General features: G+C 44.9%; 1 long non-coding RNA gene across 3 annotated transcripts in view; it reads left to right on the top strand.

Annotated features, from left to right (window-relative positions):
• The window catches only part of LOC116970764, a 290,449-nt gene that overhangs the window by 81,278 nt on the left and 194,087 nt on the right, over positions 1-15,084 (top strand). For all 3 annotated transcript variants that reach the window (XR_004411308.1, XR_004411306.1, XR_004411307.1), the window contains exon 3: positions 9,900-10,008. This is a non-coding gene — a long non-coding RNA (uncharacterized LOC116970764). The remainder of the gene's footprint in view (positions 1-9,899; positions 10,009-15,084) is intronic.

Raw genomic sequence — 15,084 nt, 5'->3', positions numbered from 1 at the left:
CCATTTTCATATCTAAGTACCTATCCAAATGCCTTTTGATTGTTGTAACTGTGATTGCCTCTACCACCTCCTCTGGCAGTTCATTCCAGATAACCACCATTCTGTGTGTGGATAAGCTTACCCCGAAGAACTCCTTTAAATTTCTCCCCTCTCACCTTCAACCTGTACTCTCTAGTCATAGATTGCCATGCCCTGGAAAAAAAAAGGTTTTAACTATCTACCAATGCCCCTGATAATTTTGTAAATATCTATAAGGCCTCCCCTAATAACTACAGTTCTTCCATTAATAAAACGTTACCAATAATATTTAAAATGCTTAAGAAATGTGCGAATGTCACGGAATTACAACATTGGTTGGAAGAAATTGTTTTCACGTTTTTTTAATATATAACCAAAAACAATTCAGTTATAATTAAATAATTTTCCAAGATTAAGATTTATCGTCATCATACATTTTGGTGGAATTATCAAACACCACGTTTGAAAATAGTCTGACAGAAAATATAGACTATAGTTTCAAATTTTTAAAAACATGTTCACGTGATCAATTTATTGAAGTAAAACACCTTGGCTTAGCAATTTGATTAAAGAATACTGTTTATTTAGCAGTCTGGGTGTGAACATCAATTGTTCACAAACAATATAAAGTGATAATGTGTTTTTCCTGGATAATTCCAGAAATTCAAGCAGGTACCTCCTATTGCACATGGTACTGGCATGTCTGACATATTTCAATATGCATTCTGACAATTCATCATTCAATGCTGATTTGAAGCATTGTTAGTAGAAATTAAATCGCGTTCTAAGCTGCATCTGATGTTCTCAACTTATTCGGGTTTTGTAAAGGACTGGACTAAGTGGCACCCGTTGGGTCCCAGTCACATGGGAGGCCTGGTCCCCAACGAAACCCGTTCCCCCAATGCAATATTGTGGGGGTTGTGGGGGTTGTGGAGGGGGGTGTGTGGGGGCGGGAGGGTTGTGGGCGAGGGGGCGTGTGGGCGGGGGGTTTGTGCGGGGGTGTGTGTGGGCTGGGCAGTGGGTGTGTGTGGGGGGGGGGGGGGTGTGTGCAGGGTGGCTTGTGGGGGCAGGGGTGTGTGGGTGGAGTGGGTTGTGTGGGGGAGAGGCGTGTGTGGTCGGGGGGGGGGGAGTGAGCTCGGAGAAAAGATGGGGAAAGAGCTATGGAGGAGAGGGGGTATCATGGAGGAGGGGGAGAAGGAGCCAGCAAGAGGGTCCAGAGGGGGTAGTGGCTGGAATTGGTGGTGCAATAGGTACTCACAGTGGGTGCTGGTTGCTGGTCGTTCTCCTCCGCCGGGATCAGAGTCTCTGCTTTCAGTTTGGCGACATCTCTGACTCTGGGCTGGGTCTCCGACTCTGGGCTGGACTGGGTCTGGTATCCAACGCTGGGCTGCTTGGGGCGGGGCTGCTGCTGGGGGCTGAGCTGCTGCTTGGGGCTGGGCAGCTGCTTGGGGCGGGGCTGCTGCTTGGGACGGGGTTGCTGCTTGGGGCGGGACTGCTGCTTGGGGTGGGGCTGCTGCTTGGGGCGGGGCTGCTGCTTGGGGCGGGGCTGCTGCTGGGGGCGGGGCAGCTGATTGGGGCGGGGCTGCTGCTGGGGGCGGGGCTGTTGATGGGGGCTGGGCTGCTGCTGGGGGCTGGGCTGCTGCTTGGGGCCGGGCTGCTGCTGGGGGCGTGAATGCTGCTTGGGGCTGGGTTGCTTTGGGTCCCTCCGAAAGTCCGGTTGGAAACCTCCGCTGGCCATCCTCAGTTCCAGTAAAGACGTGATGGCGCAGGAAGGGGCGGACCGTCTCGGGGAGTGACAGGGAAAGAGACTAATCTGCACGGCGCTGACTGGCAGGAGAAGAGATTGATCTGCGCACGTGCGGTTTTTAAGATTTTTAAACCTCGCTATCTTTTACGCCATTCAACTGATTGGAACAAAACTTGGTGAACTCGCAGCACAGGAGAACGGTGAGGCAAAAAATCATAGCGCTATCACAAACTGTTTTTACGCAAATAGAAAGACCGCCAAACCGGAAGATAACAAGATCAATGTTTTAGTTATATATAGATGCTGTGGCATCAGACCACTTATGCTCGAACCCTCGTCAGTGGTTACGAGGGCTGTCACGTGACGTTATGGGTTAAGGGGAGTGTCCTAGTACTCACCTGGAGATCATAAGTCGACAGGTAGCTGAGCTCAAGACAACACCCTCGCTCAGCTGCAGCAGCAATGACAATATGTTAGAGGACCAAACATGTATGTATTTCGAACATATTATGTCTGAATAAAGCAACTGTTTATTCACCACGTTTGGTGCCGCTATGTATAAAGGGAGGGATTTTGCTGAGAGAATTACCCCCTCCTTTCACAAGCAGTCCTTCCCGTTCCTGATCACTGGAGCTTGAATACCACTAGAGTAAAAGCCACAGGATCTCCTCCACAAGCTGGGTCAAGATGATGACTGACTTCTTCAATTTAGGAACTAAACAATCAGGGTGTATCTGCCAATACTCACCAAACAGGATTCCATACTTTATCATCTGTTGCCTAGAGAGCCACAGGAAAGTCCTACTGATGCCTAAAGGCCTCTCGCCAGAGCAAAGGGGTGGGAGATTGCAACCTTCACGTGGTCCGCCCTGTTTCGACGAATGCAATCAACCTGGCGTGCACAATCAAATAAGATCAAATAGAACAAGTTGTTTTTCAACTATATGCTGTGCACGCCATACACAAGAAGAAGAGCAGAGCAAAAACAAGACATTAGAGGAGAAAGATGATATGTAGGTTGGGTTGAATGCAAAGGTGCAGGAAGAGCAACAGGAAGCACAAAACACAGGCATTGTAAACCCCTCTGGACCTGCAATCGGGGAATATCCAATAGCGTACATATTAACATACATTTATCCATTTCAAGGCCACATATGCACATCTATCAATAAAGGTCTAGGTGCTGCACAGACAACCACAGATAATAATTCTCATTTCACAAGGGCTCATGTAAAAACTTAATAAGTCATGGACACTCTTCCCTCCAACTCCAGTGGACCAAACAAGTATCAGCTACTGAAAGACAATGTTCCTCTCCTTAGAGAAACATCCAGGATCCACTCATAGAAGAAGACTTCACCAGTGTCACCATTCTGCTTATAAGCGTATATTCATTCTGCTTATAGACTGCTTATAGGGTGGCACGGTGGCACAGCGTTAGAGCTGCTGCCTTGAAGCGAATGGACTTGAACCCCCCCACTTCCCCCCCAAACACACACACACACCCCCCCCTCCCCGACCACACACCCCTAGCGCAGGAGACCTGTCTGTACGGAGTTTGTATGTTCTCCCCATGACCTGCGTGGGTTTTCTCCGAGATCTTCGGTTTCCTCCCACACTCCAAAGACGTACAGGTTTGTAGGTTAATTGGCTTGGTAAATGTAAAATTTGTCCCTAGTGTGTGGAGATAGTGTTAATGCGCGGGGATCGCTGGTTGGCATGGACTTGGTGGGCCGAAGGGCCTGTTTCCGCACTGTATCTCTAAACTAAACTAAACTTAGCTTTCCGCTATCCCGTATGCAATGATAATCCAGAGAAACCTAGATGAATATGGAGCTTTCCTACGTACAGAATGCTCCAAGAGGACATACTGACAGTTCCTCCAAATAATTGTACACCACAATGCACCAGACTTGACCCATGGCACATTTGGTTCAGGACACATTCCACGAATACCAAGTGTCGGCTTACAACAATCATTCAGGAAATAAGGCCATCAAATGTATTTGTCAAAGTACCTTGGAGACATCTGCCTAAGAAAAAGAGCTTGTAAGATATTATGTACTTCTCTGTAAACAAATTATCTGAGTTAATGCTAACTCTACCCATAGAACATAAAGTGCTGGAGAAACTCAGCAGGTCAGACAGCATCTCTGGAGGATATGGGTAGTTGATTTTTGAGTCAGGATATTTCTTCAGACCCTGCTTGGCTATACAATTCCCTGTCTCCACTTTTAAGTCTACCCATAAGGGACATATGGTCAAACAGTAATTATCCAATGCCTGTTAGGTCCAATGCAATATACTGTATATACTGTGTTTTTTGCTGAAACAAAGTTTGCTAATTGTTTCCTCTGTCATACACTGGAAGCCCTGGGTTGGAAGGGCCAGGTTTAATTGCTCAGTGCCATTATCATTGGCTGCATTTTGGGATAGTTGATTGTGGGAGTTAAATGAAGGACGTTCCTGAATGTTCAGTGGTGAGACAGGAAATCTAAACTTCTTGAAAGAGTGCAACTGTTTTCAATTCTGCAATGTCACTGGACCTCTTATTTGACTGGCCAGAAAATAAAGTGTGGGGTGCGAGTTGTGTCTCAAACTCAGAAAATTAGTAGATCTATTTTGTGGTAGGGAAGGGGGTTGGGGCTGTAGGAGAGGTGTGGAATTTGCATGTACTTCCTGTGATTGCAGTGGTTTCCACCATGTGCTCTGGTTTCCTCCCAAATTCCAAAGGCATGCAGGTTTGTAGATTAATTGACCTCTGTAAATGACCCACTGTGCTTGGTGAGTGGATGAGTAAGTGGAATAACATAGAACTACTATGAATGGGCCGAAGGGCCTGTTCCCATGCCAATCTCTAAAACTAAAATCTTAGGTTATAAATATGGAAATAGAAACATAGAAACATAGAAAATAGGTGCAGGAGTAGGCCATTCGGCCCTTCGAGCCTGCACCGCCATTTAATATGATCATGGCTGATCATCCAACTCAGTATCCCATCCCTGCCTTCTCTCCATACCCCCTGATCCCTTTAGCCACAAGGGCCACATCTAACTCCCTCTTAAATATAACGAATGAACTGGCCTCAACTACCTTCTGTGGCAGAGAATTCCACAGATTCACCACTCTCTGTGTAAAAAATGATTTTCTCATCTCGGTCCTAAAAGACTTCCCTCTCATCCTTAAACTGTGACCCCTAGTTCTGGACTTCCCCAACATCGGGAACAATCTTCCTGCATCTAGCCTGTCCAACCCCTTAAGAATTTTGTAAGTTTCTATAAGATCCCCCCACAATCTTCTAAATACTAGCGTAAATATCTTCTAGCATTGCTCCATATTTTGTGGGATCGTCACATGCCTATTCCATAGCATGGTGGAGCATGAAAGCATTCCTAGTCTCTGCCTCATAGTTACCGCAGCTCTTGTAAAGTTCAGCCAGCAGGCCATGATCATCAACCCAGATGCTGGTTTCCATTCATCTTCCACCTATCTTCACCATTGCATTACTCACACCCATTTGGAGCAGTGCAGTGTGGCTCTTTTTAAGGGGTGCAATCCTGCATGTTAGCAGGAAACAGAATTAATTTCACAAAGACTACCAAAGATACTGCAGGTACACAAAAATGCTGGAGAAACTCAGCGGGTGCAGCAGCATCTACGATGCTGCTGCACCCGCTGAGTTTCTCCAGCATTTTTGTGTACTTCCGATTTTCCGGCATCTGCAGTTCCTTCTTGAACATCAAAGATACTGCTTTGTCTATTGTAAAGTGTTGTCTTCTGAGAGCAGGTTACATTGCTGTACTGTGATCACGGATGCAAATTGCCATCCCATTGTTTCAGCATGAATAATAATAATAATAATAATAATATCTTTTATTGTCATTGCACATCAGTGCAACGAGATTTCGTATGCCTGCAGCTTCCAACCAACGTCAAAAAATAAAAAATAAATAAATAAACTGTGCGACGTGACCATCTGAGGGAGACAGTCCAGGGGGGATGGGGGGCACTCAGCAGGGCCGGTTCAGAGCCGCTATAGCTCTGGGAATGAAGCTGTTTCTGAGTCTGGAGGTTCGGGCGTAGAAGGCCTTGTAACGTCTGCCGGAGGGAAGTAGTTCGAACAGTCCGTTACAAGGGTGTGAGGAGTCTTTATGGATGCTGACGGCCTTCCTGAGGCACCGTGTGTGGTAGATGCCCCCCAAGGCTGGTAGCTGGGTCCCAATGATCCTCTGCGCTCTGTGGACGACGCGCTGAAGAGCTCTCCTCTCCGCCTCCGTGCAGCTGAGATACCACACAGAGATGCCATACGTTAATCAACCATGCAGCATGAACCATCGCTTTAAAGCTTCAATTAAAACATTTATTTTAGAAAAATGTATCATTGGCACCTTCAGTCTTCGGTAAACAATTCAATTAAATCATTGATTTCGCAGCTTATGTTCAATTCTCTCTAAGTCCTTATTCATTCAATCTTCTCTGCCTCCTTCCAGACTTAAAAACCTCCAAAAACTCAGCTGCTGTCAATTTCAGGTTGAGTGAACACCCCCAGTTCCCCATTGCTGTCCTATTTCCACTGATGACCAATTGCTTGTGCTTTAAGCTTGGATTTGCCTGGCCCACTGAGTTATTCCAGCATTTTGTGTCTTTTTTTGGATATTCCTTCCCTGAGCCACGTAGCTCTGGGGCCAAGCTTTTGCTGTCAGCCCAAATATCTCTTTGGCTGGTGTTAATTCTTTCCCGATTTTGTGCTTTTGTAATATATTAAAGCTGTAACATAAGTCTGTTGCTGCTGTAAGTTATAGACCATTAACATTTATTGTCTTTTAATAAATTGTTTTGCGGATGTAATGTTGCAATGAGTGGTATTTTTTCAAAAATATTACCTTATAAAATTTTCAAGTATAAAATCCAGGATGTCATTATTTCTTTCAAGCCACATCATCCTATTTAGTTTATATAGGCATGATATCAATTTTCATGCCCATATATTCATGAGCATGCACTATAATGAGGTTTTTTATCTTAAACATGGCTTCTAGCCTTTCAATGTGCTTGGGCAGTGGTGTCTTAACTGTGGTCGTGCACCTTAGTAGTGCCAGGCACCAATCTTCAGTACATTCCTCAGCATACAGCAAGTTTCATACAGGCCAAAGGCCAGAGTTTGTCATTTTGGTACGAAGACCACTGGGTCTCTCCAAGCCTTCTTTGCAAATGTGCATTGCAGAGGTAGATGGATGACAGACTCATCACCAGGAGATTGGGGGATGACGAGGGGTTTGAATGTTCTTGGGATGAGGCATTCTGCCAAATGACTTTCTTCATCTGCCCAGGGAACTATTTTGCTTTCATAAAGTCTTGAGGATTTTCCATGCAGACCACTTCTTACCTGACTAATGGTAACATCTTTCTACATGGCACAACAATATTGTATGTACATTGAAGGGAACATTTCATTGAAACTTATTTAGCCTCATTTTAGACAATAGGTGCAGGAGTAGGCCATTCGGCCCTTCGAGCCAGCATCACCATTCAATGTGATCATGGCTGATCATCCCCAATCAGTACCCCGTTCCTGCCTGCTCCCCATTTCCCCTGACTCCACTATTTTTAAGAGCCCTATCTAGCTCTCTCTTGAAAGCATCCAGAGAACCTGCCTCCACCGCCCTCTGAGGCAGAGAATTCCACAGAGAATTCCATTTTTTGGGCTAATTTATTTTACAACATTTAAGGGGACCATTTGGTTCATGCTAACGCTACCAGAACAATACTAGAGAGAGAACCTTAGCATGTCATGAAATTGGCATTTACATAACCTATGCACAGCTTGATGTGGTCATGTATAAAGGTGGCACCATTCTGAAGACCATGTTGGGTACACTTCTCTCTTTCTCTCCCTCTCTCCCTGGAGAGTTATATATCACATCTCTGCAGGCATTGTTCATTTTCAAAAGTACAGATGAACTAGGCTTAATGGCTTGAATGACTGGTGCAGCACAGGCAGGAGGTACAGGTGGTTAGGGTGGTTAACTTGCATTGTGAACAGCAATGCCGAGCACACCTGACACTTGATGGCCAGTTTCTTCCTGCAACTGAGTGAATGCTTATTGCCAGTCCCAAACTCTGTTTCATCTTGGCTAGACGCCGGGCTCAGATCTTGCCACATTCCCAATATGACCCATTCTGAGCCATATTCCCAGCACCGTCAAGTAACTGGACCTGATGATATAGAAGAAACAAGTTAGGACAGTTGCTGATGATCATAGCCTCAATTTTCTCTGAATCCCAAAGCTACCTTGACTTCACCTCCTCCCATTCTGCCTTTCGCAAAGGATGCTGACTCTTATGCCCCTGTCCCACTTACGAAACATGAACAGAAACCTCTGGAGACTTTGCGCCCCACCCAAGGTTTCCGTGCGGTTCCCGGAGGTTTTTGTCAGTCTCCCTACCTGCTTCCACTACCTGCAACCTCCGGCAACCACCTGCAACCTCCGGGAACCGCACGGAAACCTTGGGTGGGGCGCAAAGTCACCAGAGGTTTCCGTTCAGGTTTCCTAAGTGGGACAGGGGCGCTATTCTCAATTTCTCAGCCTCTTCCGCTTTTTCTCCCAAGATGAGACTTTGCACTCTAGGACATTTAAATGTCCTCTATCTTTAGTAAAACGTGTTGTGGATGGACCCCCCACTTGTTTCTCCTCTGTGCCCTGCAGTTCCACTATAGCTCCAACTCCCCCTTCCTCCAGACAGAACAAGGATAAAGATTCCTGTTCCCCATCTTTCACCCCACAAGTCTCCAGATCCAGACAGATCTTCCCATCCCCACCCCTTTCTGTAAAAACCATTCTCTCTGCAACTCTTTGGTTTGATCACCATTTCCAATCTAACCCACCCTCTCTCTAGGCTCTTTCCCCCGCATCTACAGGAAATGAAATATCTGTCCCTTCTCCTCCTCCCTCACCTCCAGCCAGGGACCACAGCAGTCCTTCCGTGAGATAGATGTTCATGTAGGGGGTATGTAGAGAAGGCAGGCACAGGATACTGAGTTGGATGATCAGCCATGATCATATTGAATGGCGGTGCAGGCTCGAAGGGCCGAATGGCCTACTCCTGCACCTATTTTCTATGTTTCTATGTTTCTATGTGCACCTCGTCAAACCTCGTCTATCGCATTCGGCGCGCCCAATGTGGCCTTTTTGTCAGCAAGACTAAGCATAGACGAGGCGATCGTTTCACCAAACAGTTTAGTACTATCCACCGAGGCCTACTGGGGAAGAGCAGCACCTCTTATTCCGCTTGGATAGCTTACAACCCAATGGTATGAACTTTGAATTCTCCAATTTCAAGTAACCATCTGCCCCCTCCATTTCCCCTGCACCCCCACCACACCCCAGTGTGTGCAATACTCCACCACCACCCCCCACCTCTCTCTAACAGATTTCTGTCCCCCTAATTCATCCGCCTGAAACATCATGTCTATCCATTCCCTTCACAGATGTTGCCTGACCCACTGTCCCTCCAGCACTTTGTTTTTTGTTCAAGATTCCAGCATCTGCAGACTCCCCATAGCCTTGTGCTGATTTCAGTTCATTTTGATCTCCAAGGCGTATTGAAATGATTTCAGATATTCATCAGTCTGCGAATAAATGGCTCACCATCCAGTTAGAAGGAGGTTTTGACCTGAGTGCCTCTAGTGTTTGAGAAAGTCACTTTTCTTATGCCCGCATCCTTCCCGATGACTTCTGCAATAGAGCGCACAATCAAGACAGAGGAGAGGAGGCCGTTGCACCTAGCAACAGATTTGATCTAGAACCTTTTCATTTCTCATCCATTCATTGAGATTACAAACAGATGTCTTTGTGGAGTGGGTCACAGGCAATTACACATCCCCTCCCTAGGCTCCATTTTGGAGAGTGTATCTATCGAGTGCATATGTCATAAAGTGGCAAATTATTAAGGCAGGGTCAAAAATGCACAGTGCCATCACAATAGTAGCACAATCAAATTCAAAGGAATAAGTACTAAGATTATTTTTTGTAAATTGCAGGTTATTAAAAAGTGTAACATTAAAATATATGTGCATTGAAAGAATTTTATACATATCATCTTACTAAAATACATTTCTAATTATTCATTTCAGCATAGAAGATAAAACTAGTATCATCTCTGTACTGCAAGAATGACAGAACTGGCTGTTCAGAATTATTCCTGGAATTAAAACAGCATGTGGTCCGCTCTGCCAATCTAAGGTAACAGTGCTGAAAGCAAGAACTATGAAGTGATGTATGTCTAGCTGAGTGTATGTTGACAGTATTGGTCCTTGCAAAGTTCCACATGCCTGCAGCTAAAGGAGCCTGCAGAATGGATAAATCTGGATGTGCAAAGGCATGGTAAATAAAACTAATTTTTAAGGGTTTGAAGCAAAGTAAACCAACACGTCAAAAAAATATTCTGACCTCTTTTGTGTCCCTTGGATAATGTTTACAGGCATTTTGTATTTCATTGATTGTGGATCCATTATGTAGTGATAGTATGTCACAAGAATTCGAGATGCACAGATATTAATGCATATTGTACATATTAGGCCCAGCAGTATATTTTTTTGTTTCAACATAAATGAAGCACATTTGGCTTTGAAATTGGGACCGACACTTTGAGTGCCCTTGGAGCTCCAAAATGGTGCATAAAACATGCGCTCACATTTGCAGGGTAAATTGCTCAACGTTCAGATTTCGTTCAGACCGAAAGGTCTGAATGACAAATAAAGGATCTAAGTCTAAGTCTAAGTATCATTTTATGAGATTAAAGCCAAAAAATGCTGGAAACCCTCAGAAAGTCAGGCAGCATCCATGGAAAGAGAAACAATTATGATGAAAAGTCTTTGTCGTGATACATTAACTCTATTTCTCTTTCCACAGATGCTGCCTGAGCTGCTGAGTTTCTGGCATTTCCTGTTTTTATTTCAGATTTTTGGTTTTTAGTTGCTACATTGATGAGGGTTTGCGTGCAGCGAATGTCAATTGGAAATATGGAGAATAGATGGATTATGATGCCAATCTGATTCCATGACTGCAATTCCAGAGTATAGCATTGCAACTACATGGGCTTGAGCATGAGATTAGCAGCAGAATGGTAGTGCTCCCTCTCCAAATGTCCAATTCCGCGCTGACTAGCGATCATCCTTACTCTAGTTCTGCCCGACACACTAGGGACAATTTGCAGAGGCCAATTAACCTGCAAACCTGCACGTCTTTGGAATGTGGGAGAAAACTGGAGCACCCAGAGAAAACCCACAGCATCACTGGGCGAACGTACAAACTCCGTACAGACAGCACCCATAGTCAGGATCAAACCCGGGTCTCTGGCGCTGTGATACATCAACTCTACCGCTGCTCCACGGTACCGCCCTGAATGTGAAAGGGAATGCTGAGAGGGATGGATTAATGGAAGAGGAATGATGATGGGTAGGAGAAGGCTCTCCCACTCCTTATCCATCCAAGGAATTCAGGGATTAATTCTCCTCGCCCAACCTCAGTAAAGAATCGTACTTAAGATGCTGGTGCTCGAATAAGAATGTCTGCATTAAAATCGACAGCTGTAGCAAAAATTGGAAGGAAGGTAGGAACCACATTTGCAGGACAAATCTGCCCTAAATAGCAAACCACAGGGTTCAACTCACAGAGTCGTACAGCCCAAAAACAGATCTTTTGGCTCACCAAATGCAGCAATTTACATTAATTTTGCACTAATGCCATATTATTTGCCCCATATTATCATCGACTATCCCCAGGTTCTACTACTTAGATTCATACTAGGACCAATAGACAGCAGCCTATTCACCCCGGAATTGGAAATTCCCTCTGATGCAGAATTAAAGCAGAATACCATGAGGAAGCCATGTAGCCAGAGCAAGAACCGTGCAAACTCCACATAGGTAGCAAGTGATGGTCAAGAATAAACCAGGTAGTTGGAGATCTGCGGAGACCATACTGTGCTACTGTGCCATTCCTTTAATACTCATTGGTGTATGAATAGACATTGAAATATAGAGGTCAATGCCTGCGATCTTGCCATAATATCTTCATTCTGTAGCAGTCTGTTGCACCAGCTACATTTGAATCATAATGGTAAACTGAAGGCTGGCTATGGGACAGGAAGATCTAACTTCTGATGACATGGACGGTGACCGTGGTATGCAGTGCCATTTATGTCCAATATGCGCATATGATAAAAGGCATGTTGCCTCAAAGAACGCTGAGGAACCAGTTTCTTTACTGTTCTGGACATGTCAAACTGTATGCGGAGAGGCACCTGTCCAGAAGTGCAGTAATCTGTTACTCTTATGCATTGTTGTCCTGCGAGCAAAAGCACATGTGGTGGAAATTTAGTTACTTTCAGCAGAAGATATTGTAGATGGTCTCAGATGACCCAAAATCAATGTCGACCCAGATTTTGCAATATCTGGCCAGAGACAGCTGGCTGATCGACCACCAAGAGCACTGGTGGAATGATGGGGGTGGATGGGCAATTGGAGTATTATTGGGAGATATTGGGAGGCTCATTGTTGATGGAGAAACTGCCGTTCACACTGGCTCAGCTTTTCTAGTTATCAGTTGTAGCATAGAAGGTTGGATGAAGTGACAAAATGCTGGGCTTTTTTTAATTCATTCGGGGGACATAGGAAATATCGGGCTTTCAAACATTTCTGCACTTTGTATTCCAGTGACTGATGTACAAGGACACCTAGATCTCGTTGCACCTTCCATATCTATGATGGCAGAATCTGCTGTAAACTGACCTTGCATGGCAGCAGTCTGAGCTTTCATTCCAGCACTCAAACATTGGGTGACTACGCGCCTTGTGCTCAGATTCAGATTCAGATTCAGATTCAGATTCAGATTTTCCGTACTGTAACCGAAGCTAAGTTATAGATCATCAAACATTGCTTTGTAGTTGAAGTGAACAAAGCAAATTTGCCATTTAGAAACATAGAAAATAGGTGCAGGAGTAGGCCATTCGGCCCTTCGAGCCAGCACTGCCATTCAATATGATCATGGCTGATCATCCAGAATATGTACCTTGTTCCTGCTTTCTCCCCATATCCCTTGATTCCGTTAGCCCAAAGAGCTATATCTAATTCTCTCTTGAAAACATCCAGTGAATTGGCCTCCAGTGCCTTCTGTGGCTGAGAATTCCACAGATTCACAACTCTCTGAATCTCCTCCCATCCTTCTAAATTCCAGTGAATATAAGCCCAGTCGACCCATTCTTTCATCATATGTCAGTCCCACCATCCCGGGAATTAACCTGGTGAACCTACGCTGCACTGCCTCAATAGTAAGAATGACCTTCCTCAAATTAGGAGAGCAAAATTGCACACAATACTCCAGGTGGGGTCTCACCAGGACCCTGTACAACTGCAGTAGGACCTCCTTGCTCCGATACTCAAATCCTCTCGCTATGAAGGCCAACATGCCATTTGCTTTCTTCACTGCCTGCTGCACCTGCATGCTTACTTTCAATGACTGATGTACAAGGACACCTAGATCTCGTTGCACCTCCCCTTTTCCTAACCTGACACCATTCAGGTAATGATCTGCCTTAATAATTTCTTCAACACTGGTGGCAAGGAGCTTCACGTTCTGTACATAACATATTTTTTTGATGTTGAACAATATTAGACTCCTTCACAGTGAATATAATCTTCTGTTGGGTTTCCAATTTAATAATTTATTTGTGCATACAACAGTAGCTTCCTTATTAACCATATAATAACCATATAACAATTACAGCACGGAAACAGGCCATCTCGACCCTTCTAGTCCGTGCCGAACACGTATTCTCCCCTAGTCCCATATACCTGCGCTCCCATTTATTGTCCCATTAAAGTTCCCATCCACATGTTTCTGCAACAGGACCATACTCCCCAGTTGCCTGGCCCTATGCTATCCTGGTCCCTTGCCCCAAGGGTGAGCTGTTTAAGAAGGAACTGCAGATGCTGGAAAATCGAAGGTACACAAAAAAGCTGGAGAAACTCAGCGGGTGCAGCAGCATCTATGGAGCGAAGGAAATAGGCAACGTTTCGGCCAAAACCCTTCTCCAGTGTGATTCCAGGGTTTCGGCCCCAAACGTTGCCTATTTCCTTCGCTCCATAGATGCTGCTGCACCCGCTAAGTTTCTCCAGCATTTTTGTGTACCTTCCAGATGTGAGCTCTTGTGCCCAGTCTCTCCACATACCATCAGATTCTAAGGTCATGTCCATGAGTATGTAATTGTACAATACTCAGTGCATCATTGGCATTGTTGCAGCTTCTACACTCCCTGGCAAGGTCATAGTTGTCAGGAATGTACCATAAAAAAGACTCATGGTTTATATTGTGTTGCTGGAAAATATGTGAAGGTAGGAATTGATGCTAACACATGCTGCTGCTTGTAAATCTGAATAGTCCGGAGGTCGAGGGGGAAGTGGAATGTGAACAAATAGGATTGGGATCTGAGAAACATGCATCACTATCAATGTTTTCAGTTTTGATGTCAACAAGACGCAATAATAGGCAACCATAATCACCAGGTTTGCTTGTCCCTGTGGTTAATACCTAGTTCCCACCAGTTGTGCGTCAGCTTTCTTGGCAGGAAAAGGGAAATGTATCAGTGACTGGTGCATTCTGTGTTGGTGATGAGGCTGTCATGGTTGAATGTCTGGCATCACGTGCAAAGTGTGAAACATAAGCTCAGAGTCTGCAGCTCTGAGTAGATGTTGATGCAATGCAGCATTACAGTGTTAGGCATGACTACTATGATGCAGCAAGTGCTGTCCTCATGCCTTTAAGAAGATCGTGGTGGGGTCAAGTTCAGAAACCTGAGCAACAAACATCAGTAAAGTCCTGTGGGAGAACTAGGCAGTTGAAGGTACCATTTACCACAGGAGATGTCAAAGTGAATCCTCTCAGATGGTACAATTTTGAGGAAGATTTGCTGAACTATCCCTAGTTTCCTGTTTGTGTTTATCCCATAATCAACAGTACCAAAATAGTTGTGCTGGAAGGAACTGCAGATGCTGGTTTAAACCGACGATAGACACAAAAAGCTGGAGTAACAGCGGGACAGGCAGCATCTTTGGAGAGAAGGAACGGGTGACGTTTCGGGTCGAGACCCTTCTACCAAAATGGTTGCCTGGGCATGATCATATTGCTGCTTAAGTGTCCAGCACTATAGCCATGACTAAACTTCAGAAAATACTTAATTATCTGTGAAGTGCTGACTTAGTAAAATAGGGAATATAACTGGACGTCTATTATATTTTTCTTTCCGAATGATAGTGGTAT

The sequence above is a fragment of the Amblyraja radiata genome, chromosome 3 (genome assembly GCF_010909765.2).
Source record: "Amblyraja radiata isolate CabotCenter1 chromosome 3, sAmbRad1.1.pri, whole genome shotgun sequence".
Lineage (NCBI taxonomy): Eukaryota > Metazoa > Chordata > Chondrichthyes > Rajiformes > Rajidae > Amblyraja > Amblyraja radiata.
Note: the sequence above shows the minus strand (reverse complement) of the source record. Positions and strands in the feature narration are given on the sequence as shown.